Genomic DNA, 23,690 nt, shown 5'->3' with positions numbered 1-23,690 from the left:
TCTTGTGAAACAAGAGACTTTACCGAAAGTCCTTTGCATGGAATTTTTCAACCAGGATGGCTAAGGCCCTCCTTTCATGAGATCAAGCCTGCTGGCAATTTGTCTCCCCAAATGACAACGTGTTTTTCTGCACCCCTTAGATATATTAGACTAGTCCCTTGTTCTTTGCCTGTAAGCAGGGTTCCTTCCTCCACTGTTCACCTCTTCCTGTTCATTTCTTCTCTTGCAGTCCCTGCTATCTCTTCATTAGCATTTGACTCAGTATGCAAATAGGCTCCTCTTGTAAGACACACAATACATCATGATCGACCAGGAAGATAAATGTCATCTCTCATCTCCTGTCTGGTGGAACCTGTCTTAAGGCGTGTTATCTCTGGGTGACCTGCCTTTAACTTCATGGCGTTAAGAACATAATTTCCAATGTATATACATATCTCCTTACACAGTAGTTGCATGTACATTTCACAAAGATGATGAGGACCAGTGTGACACAGGCTTTCCATAGAGATCTTTTATGACACTCTTTGGTGAACTAGAATGCAGATAGATACCAGACCGGGGTATCCCCGTAGCTATGTAACCCTCTGTCAGTTGGCATCAAGAGGTCCTTGGGCCAACTAATCTGACCTCCTGCACATGGCAGGCCACAGAACCTCTCCCACCCACTCCTGTAATAGACCCACCTCTGGCTGACTTACTGAAGTCCTCAAATCTTGACTTAAAGCCTTCAAGTTACAGAGAATCCAACATTTACTCAAGTTCAAACCAGCAAGTGATCCGTGCCACCTGCAGCAGAGGAAGGTGGAAAAGTCCCAGGCTCTCTGCCAATCTGACCTGGGAGAAAATTCCTTCCCAACCCATATGTGGTGATCAGTTAGGCCCTGAGCATATCGGCAAGACCCTCCTGAGAAATAATTCATTGTCATTACCCAGAGCCCTCCCCATCTAGTGTCCCATCTCCACCTGTTGGATAAATTTGCTACTAGCAGTCTCAGATGGGCCACATGCCATTGTGGGCAGCTTAATCATTCCATCCTCTCTATACATTTATCAAGCTCAGATTGGAAACCAGTTAGGTTCCCCGCCCCCACCCCCACTGCTTCCCTTGGGAGACTGTTCCAGAACTTCACTCCAGAACCAATGAGGTACTTAGCTATGTGTATGCAAGTAGGCAGGCATAACATAGCAGAACAGCATCTCAGTAATCCACGCTGTGCTCCCTCACCTGCTTGCCTTGATGCACGTATCTCCTGCACTGGTCAGGAGAAAGTCCTTTGAGAGCATCAGACTCCATGTTAAATTGGGGAAGGGGAGTGGATTTTGCTGATGAGTTTTGTGTGTCTTAAATATCAATTCTGCCTACATCTATCTGCCTACGTTCTTATCAGGCACTTATTACTGAGTAGGCAAAGTAGAACTCACAGGATCAGGCTATTCAAGAATGGACCTCGCCAACTGACTAGATTTCTCCCTTTGCCCTAGGAAGTTACTGAAATGTCCCCATCTTCTTTCCAAGTGTTTGTGACCTTTTCCTCTTCCTTTTCCCTCGTCTTTTGCTTAATTGTTGGATGAGAGGTGGTCTTGTGGTGGAGATGCAGGACTGGTATGGAGGGGACCTGTGTTCAGGTCTTGACTTGGTCGAGCACTTCCTGTATTACCAGGGACAAGTCACTTTCCCGTGCCTCAGTTTCTCATGGGTAAAATGAGGACAGTGATGCTTCCCTGTCTCCAAGCGAAGGCTGAGATGATGAAAGACTGTCTGTTTTGAAGAGGTTCAGTTAATGCAGTGATGAGGATAGATCATTGTAGAAAGACTTAAGCTAAAGAAGGACATCTTGCATTCTGCTCCAAAGGCTGTAAGGTCTGGTATCATTCTTTCCTCTTCCAGAAGGGTATTCTATAGCATCGGGTCAGTTCGTTAAAAGCAGCCATGGAGTTGCCATTTAAACTCAGAGCATCATCCACAACTTCATCTGAGGCCTTTCTGGGTTGTTCTTTGTTCTCATTATGCGACAAAATCCATTTTTCTTTCGAGGTTTGCAGAAAGAGAACAATAGGAAACAAATACAGCCATAGAAAAGTTCAAACAAAAGCTACATTACAAACCCACATTCAAGTCATCACAGAGTCCACCAGATTCGTCAATGACCAAAGCCTTCCAGGTAATGAGTCCTACTCAGCGATCGCTCGGAGAAATAATGCATTTTGGAGCAAGCAATCAGTATATGCTGAATAGGAATCTATTTCACAAGCATTTTATCTACTGTTAAGGACACAAAAGCTGGGGAAAGGAGATAACTATCCCTATTAATATTGATTAGACCATTATATATCTGAAAAAGTGATTATAGTCTGAGGGGCTTGCATCTTCCCAATGTAGAGAATCCTGCTTTGAAATCATTAAATCAGCAAGTGATAGGTTGCCTTTCACGAATTGTAATTTACGACAAAGCTAGCAGCTTTGGCCAAAAAAAACCCCAACAACAACAACCAAAAAACCATCCAAAACCCAAGCCTAGGAAGGGGTTTTGGCAAATAATCCTCAAGCACTAGGCTGCTAGTTTTCCTTCCACTTTTCTGCATCGTTTCTGATTTGTTGGGGTGTCTTGTTCCTCACAGTAGAGAAAACACTTGGTTGCAGTGATATAGAAAAGGGCTTCTTTATTGAGGTTGCTAGACACTGAGGTTCTTTCATGTTCTTCAGCTCCCAGACACTGTGCTCACCACACAGGGGGTCCCTAAATCCTGGTTTGGATTTAGCAGTTATGGAAGGAACTGTGGGTGAATGTCACGGTCCACCTGAGAACTTCTGCCCTGTGCTTACTCTAAGGGTATGTCTATACTGCAAATGAAGATATGATGCTAGCATGGGTAGCAATGGTAACATAGATGTGGAGATATGGGCTAGCAACCGCTGTGGAGCCTGGGTAATTATTTGATTATTTATTATGTGTATTATTTGCATTATTATTTGTATATATTATCATAGCACCTAGGAGGCCCAGTCCATTGTGCTAGACTTTGCACAAACCCAGAACAAAAAAGACAGTCTCTGCCCAAGGAGTTTACAAGCTACAATTTCTATGCCTATGGCACCTTCACTTGTAGTGGAGTCATGCTGGGAAGCTGAAGAGCAGTCTGAAAGAGGAGCTGGAGTGAATGCTATTTTGTCTTTTTTTTCTTTTCTTTTCGGATTAAAAAAATGTTCAGCATTACATTTTTAATCTTCTCGTTAGCGCCCAGTTTCATCAAGTCAGCTGGTCTGCAGCTGTCGTCGATGAACATCCCATGGAAACCAAAGGAACATTATTATTTAAGCAGTGCATGGTGCTGGATGGTGTTATCTTGAACACAGGTCCCTGCCCTAGAGAGACCATAATCTAAATTGGACATAACCCACCTGGTGACAGAAACAGAGAAGCAGTACAGCTGAGTCAAGGAGGAACTTTTGTTCTACCTGGAATGTGCAGGTGAATGGCAGGTGCATTCTATCAGGATGTACCAGGCCCGATAACAGGATGCGCAGTACCTGGGACATTCAGCAGCATGTCACAGAAGTTCCTCTGCATGCAAGATATACCTGGTGTGATAGTAGCATTCTACTTAATTATGTACCACACCTGGAACACAGAGAGGCACATTAGGCATGCACTGCTTCATGCACAATGGCCCTTGTCCAATAGCATTTTTCAATCTGGATATACCCTACCTGGAATATTCAGGTACTTTATGCCTGGCATGATCATTCCACTTGGATGCACACCATACCTGGAGCGTCCAGCAGCATGTACCTGGTATGATATTTATCAGTTTAGGACAATGCCTTGCCTGGAATATTCAGCAGCTCATCAAGTGCATTCTACCAGGATCCACCTAGCATGCTAGCATTGGACCTGGCCACACCGAGGATGTTCTGAAGTATGTCAGTTGTGCTTTACTTACTGTAAATGCTCTGTACATGATGAGGATAATTTCTATTACTGTTGCATCTAGGAGACCTAAGTGTGGGCCTGGACCGCAGTGTGTTAGGTGCTGTACAAACACAGAAAAAAATGTCCCTGCCCCACTGATGTATTATGTATCCAATAAACGGTTATTTTTTGGCAGGCATGTACTTAAATACCAGTTTAAATCAGAAGCTGCAAGCATAGTTACTTCCTAGTTGAGGATTTAAGAACCATTATCGTTTATCACCATTTTTTCTCCCTCTCTCTAATGTATTGCCTTGACAAATATTATCAATAATCTTTTCCATTCCAGGAGTGAGTGCTTCGCCGATCTCCCGTTCATCTGCTGCAGTAGAGATTAAAAAATTTCTTGTGCTTCCAGGATGTGACAGGAGATGTCCATGGGCGGGGCTGTGGGCTGAGGAATTCATGCCAATTGGCTTGCTGATGGGTTTACCTTTTAATCCTTGCCCTTGCTTGCTGTGGATTGCTCTCTTACCCCCTTCGTAAATTACATCTGATATTAAACTGTGGATGAGGGAAAGGCAGGGACTTTGCAGTCTTAGCCAGCAGGAGAAGATAGGTCCAGTAATCACTGTTATCAGCTGATAATCGATAAAAGAAAATGAAATTATTAGGGGGATAACTGAGTGAATCTGAACAGCTATTAAAGGTGCCAGCTGAGACTGAAGTCCTTTGTTTCACTCTGAAACAGGCTTAGCATGGAAAGAAGAACCCGGATTTCCCCTCACAGATAGCCAGAGCCCTCCCTTTGAGGGACGCCCTCCAGGAGAGAAAAGTGAGATCCTTCATCATGTCCAGTTGTTCTCAGGTTTCTCCACCAAAGCTTCCAACATGGGCGGCCATTGTGATGGAGATTAATAAAATATGATCACTTGCCCCCTAGGAAATGAAATGAGAACACCCATTTGTTTTGTACAGGCCGCCAAACAACATCTGGTCACCGATGGTCTGGCTCTTAGATTCTCAGACAGCATGGTGATGAGTGCTCTATAAATGTCTGGGCAAATAGCTTAAACAGACTGGCTTCAAACCAGCCACCTAGAGCTGAAAGGCTCTCATATGTCATTACTGATGTCCTAATTCCCAGGGCATTCAGCCCCCTAAGAATTCAATCATACCCAACTCTAATCCAGTTAGAGGATGACCACACACCTGTGGTTACAAAGCTGTTGCTTATTCTTTTTTCAAAGGAATACCCTTCATCTGGATTTACCATCGTGCCTTACTAACTGCTTCCACGTCACCTCCCTCTCCCCCCACCCCCCGATACTCTGGTATATTTCACATGATCTGAAAGTGAAGTTAACTTTTAAAAGCTGTGCTATTTTCAGGCACCCCCCAAGGTGCTATTAGGATGTAGAGGGAGCTCAACGAAAGGAAAGCTAGCATTGACATGTTCTGTTCTGGAAGGTAAACTATTAGCCGAGCCCTCTTAATCTCCGCTATAAGTGGAACACACTTTGACTGATTGCTTCCTCAGAGGAAACTTAACTTCTTCTAAGGGAGGCGAGAGTATTTTATCTATATTGGGATTCTCAGGGCATCCAGGAGTTGTCAGAAAAATGAGCAGATAATCCGACAACAATCACCGGGGAGAAGGGTAAACAAAGAAACTTTTTGAAACAAGGTTCTCCCCACGTTGGATAAATGGAATGAGATGGAATCATTAGTAGTGGAGAGGATGCTTCACTGCTTATTTTGCTTTTGGAGGGGGTGTGCATGGGGACAGGTTAAAAAAATACTGGATTCACTAATGAGCAGACTGGGAGGGTGGAAATATTGCTGCCCTTTGTGGCCCCAGAGGCTGGCCAATATTTGGGGTCATGCCAGGTTGTTTGCGTTAGGATGAGAAATTGGTGATACGAGTCAGGTGTATTCTTGATGTAATTTTTGTTTATTTAAAAAAAAATCTACACAAAGTCCTGTTTCCCTGAAAACAGTAGACAGCAGTTTCCTTGGTCAGAACTCCCCATGTCTGCCACTGCAGTGAGCTCTGTGCCCAAAGAAGCTCTGTCTCTTTGCTTCTTCTCAGGGGCTTGCTCACAGCTCCTACTCTGGGTTCTCTGCCCCCAGTACACAGCAGCTGCAATCCTGCCTCCTAGTCTCTGTGTTTGCAACCAGGGAAACCCCTCAGCACTCGTGGCCTAGCTCGGACGTGCCATTAGACCCATTGCCTTGGGCAGTCGTTGCCAGCTGCCTTCACTACATAAGGGGGCTTGATTGCTCCTTCTGTTGAGCTGGAAAGAGGGCTTGGCAGCCCCATTGGCTTTAATGAGGTCTGTGATTGACTTTGGATCCAAGAACTCTTCCTAATGGCAGCCATCCAGCCATACTATAGTGCTTCCCTAGTCCTGGAGGTTCATTGGAAAGCAGAGAGGCTGAGGAGGAAGGAGAGCACGGGGAAGTAGTCCTTGGGTTTTAGGATAACTGACAGCTATAGGAGATGCTTCTAAAGTGGGGGCACTGTGAGGGGCTCCAGGCTATGGACAATGAAAATGGGGCTGGGCAGGAACGCAGGGGGGAAAGCTGGTACTTGGTATGTATCTAGAACCTGAGGGTTTCAAAGCTGTTTGTGGGCATCAGTCTCAAGGCATTCCTATGAGGTAGACAAGTATTATTATCTATTTTAGGAACGTAGCAGTTGTCACATCCAGTACCTTGTCTGCAACCAGCTGCTTCAGAGGAAGGCTCAAGAAACCCTGCGATAATAGGGTGTTATGGAATCACCAGGCCCTAGGGAAAGGGTTTTGTACCTTCACCCATCACCTTAGTACCTGTGTGCCTTCACCATAGTCTTCCTGGACCCATTTTACAGAGGAGACTCCAACAAAGTGCGTGATTCATTCAAAGTCATGCTCTGCAATCAGTGTCAGAGCCGAGATAGAACCCAGGAGTCCTGGATCTCTGTCACCGCCAATAACCATCAGAGATCACTCAGGCCAATTATTTTTCATACAATAGAGCCTCAAGGTTAGGCTCCTCAATCCATACTTAGGCAACTAAATCTGTGGCTAGATTTTCAAAATCACTCAGTACTAAAACCAGTTCAAATTTGCTGAAGTTTTCAATTTTTGATTATTGATGGCTTCTTACATTCTTTTAGTTTTTAAACCGTCCGGTGGAAAATTTTCTGACAACCAAAACCTTTAGACCAAATTCTGATACTTCAATATTTTGGTTTGAAATTTTAAAGAAAAAAAAAAAAAGCCCCTGTGACATTTCCCCCCGGTTTTGTTTTTGGTGGTTTTTTTCCCACCCACCAGATCTCTGGAGTATCCGGAAGCCCCCACTAATGCTAATGGGCCCTTCTGTTTGCTCAGCCCTTCTGAAAACCCAGCTATTTAATTAAGCTTTGGGATTCTGTAGTCAGTCCCTGGGAGGCAGATTCTGACAGCCTTCCTCAGGCTGAGTAATACTGTGCTCCACGACAAATCCCATGCACTTAGTGTGACCAGATGTCCCGATTTTATAGGGACAGTCCTGATTTTGGGGTCTTTTTCTTATATAGGCTCCTATTACCTCCTACCCCCTGTCCTGATTTTTCACATTTGCTGTCTGGTCACCCTACATGCACTTCCAAGCGACTCTTTGAGGCAGAATGAGCAAGAAGATCAGTACCTAGCCCTTGGATGATAAGGTGAATGATGATGGAAAGGTTTGGGTACATTGCAGTTGGTGGAGGAAGATCAAGACTCCTTCAGGGAGAGTACAATTTCAAGTCTGTAATTTGTGGCTTGCTATCCCCATGGCTCTTTCAGCTGCATCCTAAGTATCTCCCTTCCCTTGAATGCTCCTCTACTTCTTCTAATTATTATTTATGGAGAGGACACTAAGATAAAAAGGCAACACCTCATATAGAGCCAGGATGAGCACTGTCTGCTGCAGTGCTGTCTTCTAAAAATGCCTGGAGATTTATTCTTACTTCAGGTCTAAAATTACCCTGTAAAACTCTCACCTCACTCCTCCCTGCCATCAGTGCTTGCCTGGATTGTCTCTGAAATGTCATTCGGAGGGGTCAGAGATGGAAATCTATAGCTAAATCCTAAACAGTGCTGGAAGGAGAGATCCAAAGGAAACAGCTGTGGTTCTTTTGGCCCCGAATCCTTGAAAAGGCAAGAGAGCATAGGTTTGTGCAAGGAAAGACTGCTGTTAGAGCCAGGACATACACAGCAGCCCTAGCTGGAATGCTACTGATTATGTGCAAACATGTTATCAGCCCTGCATTTTGAGTAGGCTTGCGGTGCACTTAACAAGAGTTTGACTTATTGTTTTTTATTCCTGGTAATGCTTTATGGTGGAATATATTGATTCCATTTGCTAGAGTATCCCTTCCTTAAATATTTTTTACATAATGTGTATTATACAAGTTTATAATAGCTTGTGCAATCCTTGTCTTTCAGTGGCACCAATAAAGCAATTTGGATTAAATTAAATTGAACTCAGTGAAACAAGGAGGATGGGGCTAGAGAAGAGATGAGGGAAATTGTGTGTGTGTGTGTGTGTGTGTGTACCCAGAGAAAACAAAAGAAGTTGAGAATGGACTGATGAATGATGAAGGGGGAGAAAGAAGGAGATATCAAAAGAAGGATGGAGGAAAAAGAGAGGTGGATGAAAAGCAAAGAGGAGGAAAGAAAAAAGAAAATTCAAAGTGAGTGGAGATAACATGGATTCATATGGCTATCCAGAATAAAGAATACTGGAATCACTGATTAGTATTTGACAAACAGATACAGCAGCAAGGCCAGAGATGAACACTTAAGTGCTGATCATGCTCCCATTGAAAGCAATGGGATTTTCTATTGAATTCAAGGGTATCAGACTAAGTCTCATAGAGTGGCATTTGCAAAAGCACAGATGTGACTTAAGAGCACAAGTCCCATTGAATTTCAGGCTACAGGACGACCTATGAAATGTGACACCATTTGGGAAAACTTTTTGAATGTCCCAAGACAACATTGGAGTCAAGAGTATCTCAAATAGCCATCCAGCCCTCTGTTCATCCATCCACACATCTGTGTACCCACACATCCATCCATCCCTCTAGCCACACATCTGTGCATCCAACTTTGTATCCATCCATCCATGCATGTTCTTCCATGGTCCTCATCACCATACTATCTAAGCACTTCACATTATTTAAAAGTGTCAGATTCTCTCACACTTAACTCATGTTAACTTGTACTTTACTCCATGAGTCCCACAGGACCATGGTCCAGATCCAAGCCAGTTGAAACTGATTGGAATCTTTTCATTGACCTCAATGGTCTTCGGATCAAGCCCTAATTACACAGTGGGATACTACCTGACATGGGGCATGATCAGGCCAGAGTGAATGATAGGCTGGGAAAATTCAGGCTCGTTGTATTAATTTGCTTTCATTGTCTCTTCCTTGTATTATTTTTAGTTGTGATCTTTATTGCGGGTTTGATCTTGTTCTTCTCTTTATTTGACAGGGATTCAATTATCCTCACTGATACAATCATCATTGACTTGGTGACGGGCTTGTCAGGCATATTTGATTAGGAAAATTAGCTACACATTTCCCCTTGCTTTGGTTCTTTTCCATTTGCGAGTTTGTTTTATTATGGATTTAATTTTAAAACAGTAAAATAAAGCAAAGGGAAGAGCAGAAAATGATAATTGCAGGAAGGAATGAGCTACATGGGAGTCTCCTTACCTCAGAGGATCTGCTCAGTCACGGTTTTACAATTTGTATTGCAGTAGCATCCTAAGTCCTCAGTAGGGATTGAGTCCACATCACGCTATGCTGGGTAGTGGAAAAACATCGAGGAAGCCACAGTCACTATCCAGAAAGAGTGTAGGGTGAGATTTCTAAAACTATCAGCATAGGCCTAACTCTGCTCTCATTGAAGTCAATGCTAATACTCCCTTAAAAAACAAGTGCCTTTCCTGTAGTGCCTCTTGCTGGCCGAGCACGGCTCTGCCTCAGTTTCCCCTTCTCTCAGGGCCCTGGAAGGATACCACAGGTTAAAAGGTATCAGACAAAATTCCTCGACTGGGGTTCTACTTTATTAGGTCCAAATAAACTTAAACTCGGTGGTTCCCAGACTTAAAATAAAGTCTCTCCGGGCTGCAGTCTCTCGTCAGTTTGAGGTTTGCATAGCCCTCCTTCTTGGGGCCTGTACTTCTGGATTTTCAGCAGCTCCTCCGGCATCTTCCTTCAGGAACCCACCCAGCAGATCTCTATAGAGTTCTTTCCCTTACCTCCCTGGGCAGAGCAGGATCTACAGGTAGCAGCCCTTACCCTGCTGTTCTTTCTCCAGGTGCTTTCCCTTAAGTCCAACTGGGCAGCTGGTAATCAATCACAGGTGCTCTGCACCCCCTGGCCTCTTATAGGGGCCAGTCATCTTGCCCATTGAGTTCAATGGGAGCTAAGGCAGTACTGAGCCCTTTTGAAAATCTCATCCTCACAGTCTAATATGGACCATTCGCTAAATTCAGATCTGGACTTGAACTTCTTAGAAGGTCATGGGGCAGTTTGCCTCTGGGGCAAACCTATGTCCTTGTTTGTAAGGTGCTTTGGGATGAAGACTACCCGCAGAAATGTAATTGATGGAACTGCACCTTGGCCCCAATGCAGCTTGAAGCCAGTGGGGATGTAAGCAAGTGCTGCCCTGCTTTGCTGCCTGGAGGCCCCGAAGAGGAAGAAGTGTCTGGACAGCCAAGGTGAGAGGCTGCAGCATGGGCGAGGAGGGTTATCTGAGCTTCCCTCTCCTGCTATAGTGCACTGAGGCTCATCTGTGTCCCTCCAGCCCCTGGGGCTCCACAGATCTTTTAGCTCCCTTCACTGGGTCTGCGGTTCCCCCTCAAGTTCTAGCCCATAGAGGCACTGGGGGAAAGAAGACTGGAAGCAGATGCAGAGAGCCTGGGGATGCTATGTTTTCTCCCGATTTACCTCCGGGAGGGCAGACAATGCTACCAATGGCTCGTCCTGATATTTAAAAGCAGCCAGGCACTTCAGCTTCTTGGTTTTCACTGGGCCTCTGACTAGGGTGACCAGACAGCAAATGTGAAAAATCGGGATGGGGTGGTGGGGGGGTGGGGTAATAGGAGCCTATATAAGAAAAAGACCCAAAAATCTGGACTGTCCCTATAAAATCAGGACATCTAGTCACCCTACCTCTGATATTTCAGAGTGTGAGAGAGAGAGAGAGTGGGAGGGAGGGGGCTTTCCCGGGACTGCTGTTAAACACCAAACCCAACCGGAGAAAGAAGAGCCCCCCGGCCATCTCCTGTAGCAGAAATTATCCTAACGAGGAACTGCCTCATTCACTCCATTCCCATCAGGCATCGGGGGGATAGGTCGGAGCTGTGGGGCCTCAGACAGAATTTCCTCACATCGCATACTAGGAATTTGAGGTCCGATCCCTAACTGGCGTAAATTGGGGGTTGCTGATGGAGCAATGCTGAGGATCTGGCCCTTCATGTCTAATACACACCTAGGTCTGAGATAGAGGAAATTTTCCGGGGAAGTCCTCATCGGTCAAGGCTGAGGGGGAGAGGGGCTGGAGCCAGCAGTGTGGTGGGCTGGGAATACACGGATGAGCCACTGATGGAGTAGGCATTTCCCATCAGCCATGCAGAGCAGACATGAAGCTGAACTGCAAAGTCCAGTTCAGGATCTCCAATTCCTACCCCCACCCTCCCTTCCCCTAAGGATTGGGGCTGCCTTTAACCAGCTGGTGCCATTCTAGAGATCTGAGGCAGCCATGAAATGTAGACCTGGGCTGGACCTTGAAACATCCAACACTTCAAAGTAGAAGGATGGGGGGGACGGGGTGGGGTGAGGGGTTCATATTTGGAATCTTGGACTGGGTCAGCCTCTCCTCCTAGCAGGATAGGATGGGGGACTTAGCAGATCAGACACTGCCAAGACAACACCAGTTCCTAACCCCCAGAAATGCAGAGAGAGAGAATGCTTCCCCCGAGCAGCCCCCGCTCCTATCCGACAGCGTGCTGGGCATGGTGGCACGAGCAGCACGGAACTCATAGGAGCTGGAAACAGTTCCCTGAAGCACTACTCTCGACAGGGTCCATTTGCTCCTGAATGATGCCGGGGAGGCTCTCTTCCAGAAGCTTGTTGCGTCCTTGACGAGAGGCAAAAACCTGAAAAGAAACAAACACTGGAGTCTGAGCGAGGGCCCTGGCTCCAACATTGCTCGACATTTCCATATGCCTTGTAATTAAATTGTAAGTAAAAGCAAGGAGTTGACTGCTTCGCTAATAGCAGAGAAAGGAGGCAATCATGTAACTTCCATCTGTCTGCAAATACAGTTGATGGTGGAAATACATTAGCAACCTGGAGCTGCATGCCAGGCTCAATTAGACTAAACAGGATCAAAGGGCACTGTGGGTAATAAATATCCTGGCAGAATTGAGCCAGAGTCTTCCTGTTTATTGCTAGAGGAGATAATAATCATTAGCAAGTTGGAGTGAAATCCAGTACCAAAGAGGAAAGAGCTGAGCTGCGGAAAACATGCTTTGGGGGTAACGGGATCTGTCCCCTCTGCCCAGAATTATGCCCAAGGGTGTAGTTGGCATCAAGGTTATTTTTAATTATGTTGGGGGTAGGGCCAAGGACTACAGCTCACATATCGATCTCTGATTGTAATGGGGAAGAGAAGTGGGAAAGGGAATTGGGGAACTGTTTAAAATTTACACGGGGTAATTGAAAGTTAATACCGGGCTCTGGCTAAGGTAAAGAAGCACCTCTCCTTTAATGAGGCATAGGGGGAAATGAGACTGGCTCTCACTTGCATTGTTACTTATAGAGAATTGCCTTGCAATTAATATATAATATAATTTATTAACTTATTCCCAGATTACACAACAGACAGAAGTAAAGTATGACATATTTGTGACACCTGGGCTACAAAAAACACATACATACACTCCTGATTGTGTCTCCTTGACATGGAATTGTAAGAACACAAAACTAAATCATCTTCACCTTACAATAGAAAAAAGAAGAAAGAAGGCAAACTATTTTAGTGTCAAGGCCCACTTACCCTCAAATTTCGTCTTGCTCTCTAAAAAAACGGTGTCATTTGGCCGATAGGTAAATATTGTTTTATTAACAAGAGCCATGTTCAATATCTGAATATGGATTCAGTGGTCCAGTTATTCCGTCTACAGTTTTTGTTACAATCATTAATACGGAGAATACAAATTCACATTTTATAGTAGTGATTTTCCTGTTGTTTTTCTTTTCCCCGGTCAAGATTTTCAAAGGACCTCAGCTCCATTTAAGACAACTAATTAAGTAGACTGATTTTCTTCAACTCTCATTGTTCTCAATATATGGGGGGAATTGTCAGAAGCACCTATGGACCAAATTTTTAAAGCTACGTAGGTTCCTAACTCCATTGAAATCAATGAGTTAGATGCTTAACTACCTTCAAAAGTCTATACCCTAGTGACTTAGAAGCACAAGTCTCATTGCTTTTCACTGGGACCTGTGGATAAAATTTTCCTAAGTGCCACATCGGTTTAGAATCCTGTGTTTTAGGCGCCTCGGTAATGAAAGTGCTTTTGAACTTCTGGCCCCTAACAGGCAAATGTTTGTAACCGGAGGGAAGGATAATGGGAAGGCATCTCACCCTGCAGAGCTTATTGTTGTCCAGTTGAAGTGGATTTTGTGGCATGGCCACACGGCATGTTTGATGCCTGTGGTCTCTCTGTTGCACTTCTTGTATAAGTTGGATCTAGTCTTATCCACCTTCAAGTCCCTCTTTCAGACTCACCTCTGCGATAATGCAGGTGCGAAACTATCTGTTGCAGGTGCAAAAAAGGCTAATATTACTCTGGGGTGTATTAACAGAAGCATCATATAAGACACCGGAGGTAATTGTCCTGCTCTACTCGGCACTGGTGAGGCCTCAGCTGCAGTATTTTTCTCCCCAGCCCCCATTTTCTTCTTCCTCCCTTCTAACCTGAAATGTTTGAAAAGACAAACCAACCAACCAAAACCCCATCAAGCTGGGCTAATTCTTCACCAGCTTCGTTTGCTGGTATGCTGCATTCACATCCCCTACCCTTTGTCTGTTTGTGTCTTTAGCTCATAAGCTCTCTAGGGCAGAGATTGGTTCTTTTTCATGTTTGTACAGCGCCTACCACAATGGGGTTCCAATCCTGGCTGAAACTTTTGGGGGGCTACCAGCATATACATATTGGTGCCTACAAAATTTGACAGCAGGTTACTGGTGTGCAGATATCACTATCTCTATGTTGGTTGGTATCGTCGCATTTTTTCCTGTACCCAGTCAGTTTGTACCCCTCTATTTTCTCTTGTCTTATACCCGGATTGTAAGTTCTTTGGGGACAGGGGCCATCTTTTTGTTTTCTCTTCGCACAGCGCCTGACACAATGGGCTCCTGGTCCATGCCGGGGACTCTTAGGCAATATGGTAGTACAAATAATAATAATAATTAATAGTAACTCAATGAAAATATTTAGAAGATACAGAGATACATATATTCTGTGGATTGTAAATAGCCTTTGTGGTCGTTGTTTTTTGTTTGTTTGTTTTTAAACAACATTTATTTCAATTAAATGTTTTTCCTGTAAACAGTAGATTGTTTGGTGTCTCGGTATAATTAATTTTCTAATGTGATCCTTATATTTTGACTTGTCAGAAAATCTTTATTCTCCCTGTGTACAGCCCTTATATACTGAAGTCCCTATGCTTTTAGGGAAGGTGGGTTTATTCATTAAGGTGTTAATTGTGAGTCCTGATATGGGGCAGCACATAGCTGCATTGACCCAGGAGCGTACTGAGAAACAACTTGTTTCTCACAAGCTCCCACATGCTCTCGGAAAGATGTACACGAATCCTATATGTGGCACTGCATAAGTTCCCTGGCACACGGACATAGCTGCGTTGGCTGACAAAGCCGAGGCTCCGCCCCCTACCTGCACAGGAAGTAGTGGCTCTACGGAGACTACTCTCCCGCCCCTGCAATGGTACCCAGTGTAGGGAAGTAAGGAGGTTCCTTGTACCCTTGTAGCAACCTGCCTGGAAGTTGGAGGGAGGACCACTGATTGCAGGAGGGAAGAGTTTGGAGGAGCCATTAGGAAGTCAGTCTGTGTGCACATGGCTAGAATGCTAGCTCCATTGGCAACATCTCTGTAAATAGCTTTCTTAATAAAGAGCCAGTTTAGTTTTACAAGCATGGAGTCCTTTGATGTTATTACCCTGTCCACTGTGGATAAAACAACCCTTGCTTTCCTGTGCAGGATGGGCACAATCTGGCCTGAAACTAGATAACAGTGAACACGTTATTTTATTTGACATCTCTCTTTTATGTCTCTCTGTATTTGTAAGCTGTCTTGCATAAGGGGGTGGGCAGGTACATATTCAGTAGGATGCACAAGTAAATTGCTCTGATGAAGCATAGTAACATACCATTGTTCTATTTGAGGCCAGGTGGAATTGGTAAAATCATCTACATGGGTTGGCCACAAATATAATTTTATAAGAGGCCATTGGGTTCTATTTCCAGCTCTGCCATTGGTCTGTGGTGTGACTTTGGACACATTACTTCTCTCTGTGTCTCTGTTTTTTGTCTGTCTTGTCCATTTAGACTGTCAGCTCTCTGTAATGTGCAACGTTTCTCACATGTTTGTACAATGCCTAGTCTAGCACAATTTCACTCGGTCATCTAGGCACTACTGCGATCAGAACAACAGCAACAATAATAATAATTAATAATAAACAGGGAAAATTAAGTCCTCATGTGTTCTTCTCTAAAGAGAAGCTTTTGAAGGTAAGCCAGGCTTCCTATTTCTCTTAAGAGAAACAAAAGAAGTAGATAATGATTATCTATCGATCTATGTATCTGCCATTGCTGTACCATCTGAGCCACTTCCTCATTTGGATGTCATTGATAGTGTCTTCTTAAGTGAATGGAAGCAGTGAGTGGGCATCCTTGTTACAAGTCAAATGAAAGCCTGTTAAATGATTGCACTGGTGTGACCGCAAAAAGAATATGAACAAAATAATCCAAGGCCAAATTTTCTGATGGGGTCACATGTAAATAGATACTCGACTCAGCCCCATGCTTTGCCTACTTCTGATGAAATAATCATAGATTTAGCTTGATGTTCTTTAGAATAATGAATAATCTTAAAAAATCTACAAACATTATCAGCAACTTTTCGACCTTTTACAGAGCCCATTTGCCTTGAGACAATGATAGGAAATAAGATTTCTAAACTATTAGCAAGAACTTTGTCTAGAGTTTTTGAATTATTGTAGTTAATTAAATGAGGTGATAAGAAGCATGGAGCTGTTTTTAACCTGATGTAGGACTATATTATATATACTAACAATGGACATTGCATGGCCTAGTGGATGGAACAATGGCCTGGGACTTGGACAATCTGGGTTCTATTCCTGACTCTAACATTGGCCTGCTGCGTGACCTTGGATAAGTCACTTTACTGCTCTATGCCTCGGTTTCCCCATCTGTAAAATGGGAATAATGATACTTGCCTCCTCTGTATGGAGTTGTGACCTCTATGGATGAAAAGCACTATATAAGAAGGGGGTGGTGATATTATTATTTTATTTAACATTTAGATTGCAGTAGCATCTAAAGACCACAAGTAAGCTGGGCACCCTTGTGCTAGGTACCGCACAAAAATATAATAAATGACAGTCCCTGCCTGTGATGGGGTGTCCACCCCACACAGGACTGGAAGGGGTTAAGGTGGCCAGGCAGGTCTATTAACTCCAGAGGCTGCACCTGGAGGAAGAGCCAGGGAGCAGGGAGTTGATTGCAAGCAGGTTCCGCTATGCGGAAACAGGTGGGGCTGATAAAGCCAAGTAGCTGGTAACAGGCAGGGGCTGCTGGGAAAAGGCAGCATTCCCTGGGAAGAGGGTTTGGAGCTAGTACTCCCAGAGAAAGGGGGGAGAAAGAGGAGTTGTAGGAAGCGGTCCAGGGAAGAAGTAGTGAGGGCTGGGAGAAGAAAGCCCAGAACTGCTGGGTTGAGGGTCCCTGGACAGGAATGTGGAGTAGAGGGCGGGCCCAGGATTCCTTACCAGCCCCTGAAGCAGTGAATGGGAAGACTGCTTAGGAAAGACTTAGATGTACCCTGGAAAGAGAAAATCCTGAGTCATCGGGCTGGAGGGCTGAGTCATGAAGAGGATGCTGCAGTCCCTGGGACAAAAGGAGCTGCAGACCTGAGAGAGGGAGTGTGTGACCATGGGAAGGCTGTTGACCTCAAGACCTAATCCGCAGAGTGACCAGAAGGAGGCACCAGAGAAGTGGTGAGTGTTGCACCCTGTGACATTGCACCAAAGAACATACAGTGTAAAATGATTCTGATTCTGACTCCACATACAGTTTTAGGAAGCCATCTTTTATCATGTGGGCTAGATTCTCTGGTTCTCTAGGGCCACTTAGTACCACACAGGCAGAGCAAAGTGGCCATATTCTGGTAGGACGTCATGAGTGGAAAATTTCCCTTGCACCAGGGAACTCTTCACTGGTTTATAGTTAGCAGAGATGACGTAGCTGACTCCTTCACAAGCGAGCCTAGGCTGTATGCCAGGGAAGGCAGGGAGGGTATGTGCCAGGAACAGGGCTGGGGGCAGAGGAGGAGTATTGCAGAGCCTGCTTCCGTTCTGTATGCCTGCTCAATTTTAACCCAGCCATTTTTTTGCTTGCATTTGTAGTGCTGCAGGAATCTCTCATTGGAGGAAGGGCATAGGCTGTTTTCTACCTCAATGCCTCATAGAAGCCCAATTATTCTTAGATATTTCCTTTTGCCCTAGTCTATGACGTCTTCTAGATTGTCGGACACTAGCTTTATTTCTGCTGGTGTGTTGGTAGTGACCCGTCCTTTCGTCTCTGAGGAAGTTTCTGGTACCTCTGCTAGTCTAATGCTCATTGTTCCCAATTGATTGTCTGTTTTAGCGTTCAGCCTGGTAGTTTGAGTGTGAAATAACTGTGAACTGAGTAGTAATCTCCACTATAGTAGTCCAGGCCCTCAGGGCTCCTCAGCTGTCTCTAACTCTTAGTGGGGAAACTCTTTTCTTGAGCTTCATGTTTAGTGCTGGGGGATTTCCTGCATGGCACAACTGGGTTTTGCCTCACATGCAGGCAACGTGCCATGTTGCTACTGGCCAAAGGGCACATAGTACTTTGTAATGGGAGGGTCAGGCTTGTGATTGAAACATGGGATTCATAGCCACAGACTCCTTAGGACACTTTAGCAAGTTACTTAATCTCCCCGTGCCCCAGTTTGCCATCAATCAAGTTAGGGGTAATAAACCCTACTTGATCCCATCGGCTGTCTTTGTGGCCTAATAGTTCTTCAAGGCGGGGACTGTTTCTTCCCACAGTTTGTTCGTAGAGCACACAGTACAATGGAGACTTGATCTTGTCTTGGGACTCTGGGTGCTATTGTAGTATTAACAAATAATAATAATAATGCCAGGAAGATAGGGCACATGGGGGTAGAGAAAAGGGGCATTTGCATGCAGCAAAATGGGGCTGCAAGTGGAAATAGCTTAGCCCACCTGACCCCATAAATCCATGTCTATAGAGGTGGATCACAGTAGATTAGTATTGCTGGGCGGTTCCATCAGCATTCCTAGTAAATTTGTATTATTTATGAAGTCTGACATACACATAGCGCTTCTGCATACAGCGAAGTGCTGAGACATGGATTCCTATCAGGCACAGGGCAACAGGGAAATCGGTGACGGAGAAGTGAATTAAACACAATAAAAATAAAAATGCCCAGCTAGATCATTCATCTGTCATAGAAATGGCTTTTCAGCTTGGGACCTAGTCAGTGAGGAGCAATGTTACATAATGCAAATGCAGGCTATTGTTTTAAGGCCAGAGATCTTAAATGTTAAAGGTTGGGAGGAAACCTTCCCTGCAGGCAGGTTATCCCATCACTGCCGGTTTCTTGTACCTTGCTCTGAAGCAGATGATGCTGGCTGTTCTTGGGGTTGAATTCAGGATCTTGTTAGCCAGGACCATGGGCTGGGATTGGTTTGTGGTGAGACTGAGAGCTGCTAGCGATAATGACTGCATTTCAAATCTGATGCCTGTTCTTTTTTAAAAGGAAAAGCAAAAGATTCTAACCATGTGCAATTAAATAAACTGAGAGCCGCAGTTTGACATGCAGTGGGAGAAGATGTTCCTGAATGCCTGAAAATTCAGCATTCCTAATATTGGAGCAAATGTGTTCCTCACATACACCCATGGAATTCCCTTGGGGGTACTCAGGACTGAATTTTTCCCCTAGTACAATGCATTCCCAGGATGCTGTATGGACTGGAGAAGATGTTGTGGGTTGTTGCTGCTTTTAAATGTCAATCAATCCCAGATTTTTAGAATTGCAGGTGCAAAAACATACACACAACTTGTTCACAGCATCATTGTGGCTGCATGAACAGGACAATGCATTGGAACTCTGGTGACTTGGGTTCAGCCACTGAACAACTGTGTGACCCTGGCTAAGTCACTTCCCCACTCAGTGCCTCTATTTCCCCTCCCACCTTTTGTCTGTCTTGTCTAGTTAGATTGCAAGCTCTTGGAGGCAGGGGCTATCTCTTACTAGGTATATGTACACCCCCTACCATAATGAGACCCTGATCTTGATTGGGACCTCTAGGTGCTATTTTAGTAATGATGCTCCCTTCAGATTCACGGATTTTAAGGACAGAAGAGATCACTGTGAGCATCTAGTCTGATGTCTTGCAAAGCATGGGGCCAGGGGATTTCACCCAGTGATTCCTGCAGTGGAGGGAATGAGTCTTTCCTGCTCTGTAGGTGAGCGCAATCAACCCCCCCTTCCTTGTAGCCTGTAATTTTATCCCTAACGCAGTTGTAGTTTGGCCAAGATTTATAGCACAATACAAGTTTATTTTGTACAGCATCTTTCATAGAAACTCTATCCCCAGAACACATTTCAGAGTCAAATAAAAACGAGACAGTGCCGGGCATAAATTACAGGAAGCAGTGGTTTCGAGACATTGGAGAGTGAATAAATTGAAGCAGTCAGTCGTAAGGCCGGCAAATGAGGGGGAGAAATTCAGAGGCAGAAAAGATACGTTACATTTTTAGGCTGAGGTTTGAAATGAAAGGGAGAGCTGGCAAGAAGGGGTGGGGGGAATTGAGGGAGACTCTTCCAAACAGCAGCAGGAGAGTGTGAAGACTCTGAGAAGAGAGAGGGCTGGTGGTAAGCAAAGAGAGGGAGCGGAGACAGGGTAGCCATGAGTTCAGCTGGGAGTAATGCAGTGGAGTGTTTTAAAAACAAGGGGCTGGATCTTCAACTGGTATAAATCAGTATCAATAGAACCACGCCAGTTTGCACCAGCTAAAGATTTGCTGCCCAAACAAGCGATTGATTTATTTTAAATTGAATGGGTCATGGGATGTGAGGGTGGAGGTGAGATAATCCCACTTCTGTGTGCTTACAAAGGAGGAGAGCCGCAGAAGTCTGAAGTGATGGGGTCTTGGAGAGGGGGCAGCGGCAGGAGTTCCACTGGCGGGGGGGAGAAAAGCGCCTGCCCTTTGGCTTGCCATAGCCAGACAATGGGTACTTGGCAGTTACGTTTGCTTCTGGCTGGAGCCAGACTTGCCTTGCGAGGCTGGTTTAGTGCCTTGGCTTCAGGAGATGTGGGTTCAAGTCCTACCTGTGTCATGGGCTCCCTTTGCAACCTCAGGTGAGTCTGCCCTGTGCTACATCTCCCCACCTGGGAAAAGGAAATGCTACTTCTCTACCTAGAAGGGATGTTTTACGGATAAAATACATTAGTGAGAATGAGATGCTCAGATCATGTAAATCCCTAGATAGACCAATGGCACCATCAAGCTCTTTAATTTGGGATGTAATTCAGTAATGTGCTGGCTGTGCCACTCCCTTGGTTGGATTGAAGTGGAACTGTTGAAGTGCTTGTCATCGGCTCTATATCGCTATCAGCATCTGGAGACTGTACTTTGGATCAACCAACAATGGCTTTTGCTAGTTCAGCAGGAGGATCTGAATTCTATGGCCATGAGTTCTGTCCCTGCTACCATTCTGAAGGTCTGCCTACATTGCAGTCACAGGTGTGATTACAGCATATGGAGACCTATCGGTGTTAGCTTAGGTACCAATATCCGTGAAGCTGCAGCTTGTTCGTGAGTGGCCAGTACTTTACCTCACCACAAAGAGTTGCCATCCCCATTTTACAGAATAGGTAAACTAAGTCACAGAGCAATGAGCTGATTTGCTTTTCTAGTTGGTCACTGGCACAGTCATGGATAGAACCCAGGATGCCTAAGGCCTGTTCTGGCCTCTAAGGAACACACTGCCTCCAAGAGGGAAAATATTAGGCAGACCAGATTGAATTCCATTTGAAAGTTAATGGTCTTACACCATGGATGAACTTGTCCCCTGCCGCTTCCTCTGTGTCTCTGGACTAGCCACATTCTGGCAGTAGCGTGTACAAATATAAAATAATGAGGTAGCAGCCCGGAGTGTCTGGAGCAGGCAGTGAGGAATGAAGATGGATGACTGTAGCTAAGACACAATTTGGAAAGGGATAAATACAGGCAACAAGTTATTCACCAGAGCAATTTGTAAAGAGTGTTAAAAAACCTTCAGACAGGATTGTTTCACATCATCTCTTTTTCTATTTGTGGCCTGACAGACCCCCCGTGTAAATGGCACTGATGGATGGCTGCAAACCAGTCCCCTTAATCTGCAGCTCTGCTATTGATTAGCTTAACTCGCATAACGCCTGGTGTCAACGTGACCTGTCGAGGCGGATTGAGACGTGGGAGCCCCTGGTGCTTCCGATAGGTGGCCACGGGGTGGTGGGGTTTACTAATGGATGCAGAGGAGAGGGTGGGCGGTAGACATTCACTGCGGAGGACTTAGAGACCTCAGGCAGAGGAGAAATCAGAGAGCTGTGGCCAGGAGTTAACTGTCTGAATCCTAGTAAAAGGTCAGCAGGAGAATGAGTCTGTCCCCAGTGACAGTTTTTGAGGGGCAGCTACGTGAAGCCAAGCGTCCACGCGAAATAACTGATGGGGAAATTCAGGACACGTCTGCTGTGGGCAGGGAGGGGAGAATGTTTAGCTCGATTGCCATAATTATGGGTACTCTTTCTATAGCATCTTCGCCCCAAGGGATCCCAAAGTGCTTTGTGGACTGATACACAAGCTATGCAGAGGCATTGCTCAATTCTTAAGTAAGCTGCCTCTGAGGTGAAGGATGGTCTAGTGCTTTAGTCACAAGATGACCCGAGATCAGTTGTTGGCTCTGCTACAGACTTCCTGTATAGCCTTGGGGAAGTTACTTACTCTCTATGTGCCTCATGTCAAATGGAGATGATACGCTCACCCTCACAGGGATGCTAGGAGGCGTTCACGCATAGGGCTTGAGTGGAGATGGAAGGAGAAAGGTAGGTGCAGTGTGACCACAGTGTAGGGAGGCAGAATGCAGTAACTTGAGGGTTACTCTCTTGACAAATTACCTTCAGATCTTAAATTTAGAAAAAACAAACCAACAAGGTCCTGAGTATTTGTGTTAATCTCCCTCCCAGAAAGATGGTAAATCCACTGGCTCGCCGCCCCCCCCTTATTCCACCATGTGGGTTAGCACTGGCTCAGAGAACAGAGTGCTGCCACCTGAGCTGCTGACATCACTTCTTGCAGTGCCAAGGTCTTCTATTCAGGCACTAACCTGGTCTGACCTTACTTAGCTTGCAAGAGCTGGGATCACGGCACATGGTGATATAGCTGCAGCAGCTGGGGGGGAAAAAAAGCTGTGCATGAAGATATTTTTAATTTAATTCAGCACTTCTTTTTTCCCAAGGGGGGGAAGAAGAGTGCAAAGAGCGAGAACATGCAGCATGAATAAAGGGGTGGAGAGGGACAGACCATTGTATGGGCATAGGGAGCCTCAGACAACCAGATCCAGGATGGAGAGAAGAGACAAAGAAGGATAAACAAAGTGGACTCGCCTACGGTCCTGGCTTTGGCCCACTTTGAGGTTGCTACTGAGTAACAATGACTAGAGATGGACAAATCATGACTATTTCTCTTTCAGCAGTGCCTAGAGGCAGGCTTGAGATTAGAGCCGCTAGGTGCTGTGCATACACCCCAGAAGAGACAGTCACTGCCCTGAAGAGTTTTCAGTCCAAATAGGAGAAAGGAAGCATCATTAGCCCCATTGGGGATCTAAGGCGCAGGGATCATAAATGACTTGGTCCTGGGAGACCGGCAGAGCTGGGAATTCAACTTTGATCTCCTGAGTCCCAGCCCTGCGCCTAAGCCACAGGCCCATCCTTCCTTTGAGGTTAGTGCTCCCCTAACAATGACTAGAATTGAGTGAATAATATGCTGTGAATATTGATTGGTTCAGATTGGACAATGCATTTTTGACTTGGGACCCTCTGGTGGTACCTCCCACATTCCGGCCATCAGTTTCAGCAGAGTCTAGGGCCAGGATGGACTTTGGGGAAGGAGTAACAGATCGTGTCTCCGGGTCAGGGCTGAGCCACTCCAGCAAGGCCCTGTTGGGTAGCTTCTGTGTTGTCCCTGGAGATAAACAGAAGGTTTCGTTCCCCAGAACTACCAATCCAGCCCCTTTCACCCGTGCTGAGTTCACTCCAAGCAGAGAGGTTCTATAGCTGGTGACACTAAAACTAAAAACGATCGTCAATTAAATTTGCAGAATTGTTTCCAA

This window comes from Trachemys scripta, chromosome 21 (genome assembly GCF_013100865.1).
Source record: "Trachemys scripta elegans isolate TJP31775 chromosome 21, CAS_Tse_1.0, whole genome shotgun sequence".
Lineage (NCBI taxonomy): Eukaryota > Metazoa > Chordata > Testudines > Emydidae > Trachemys > Trachemys scripta.
Note: the sequence above shows the minus strand (reverse complement) of the source record.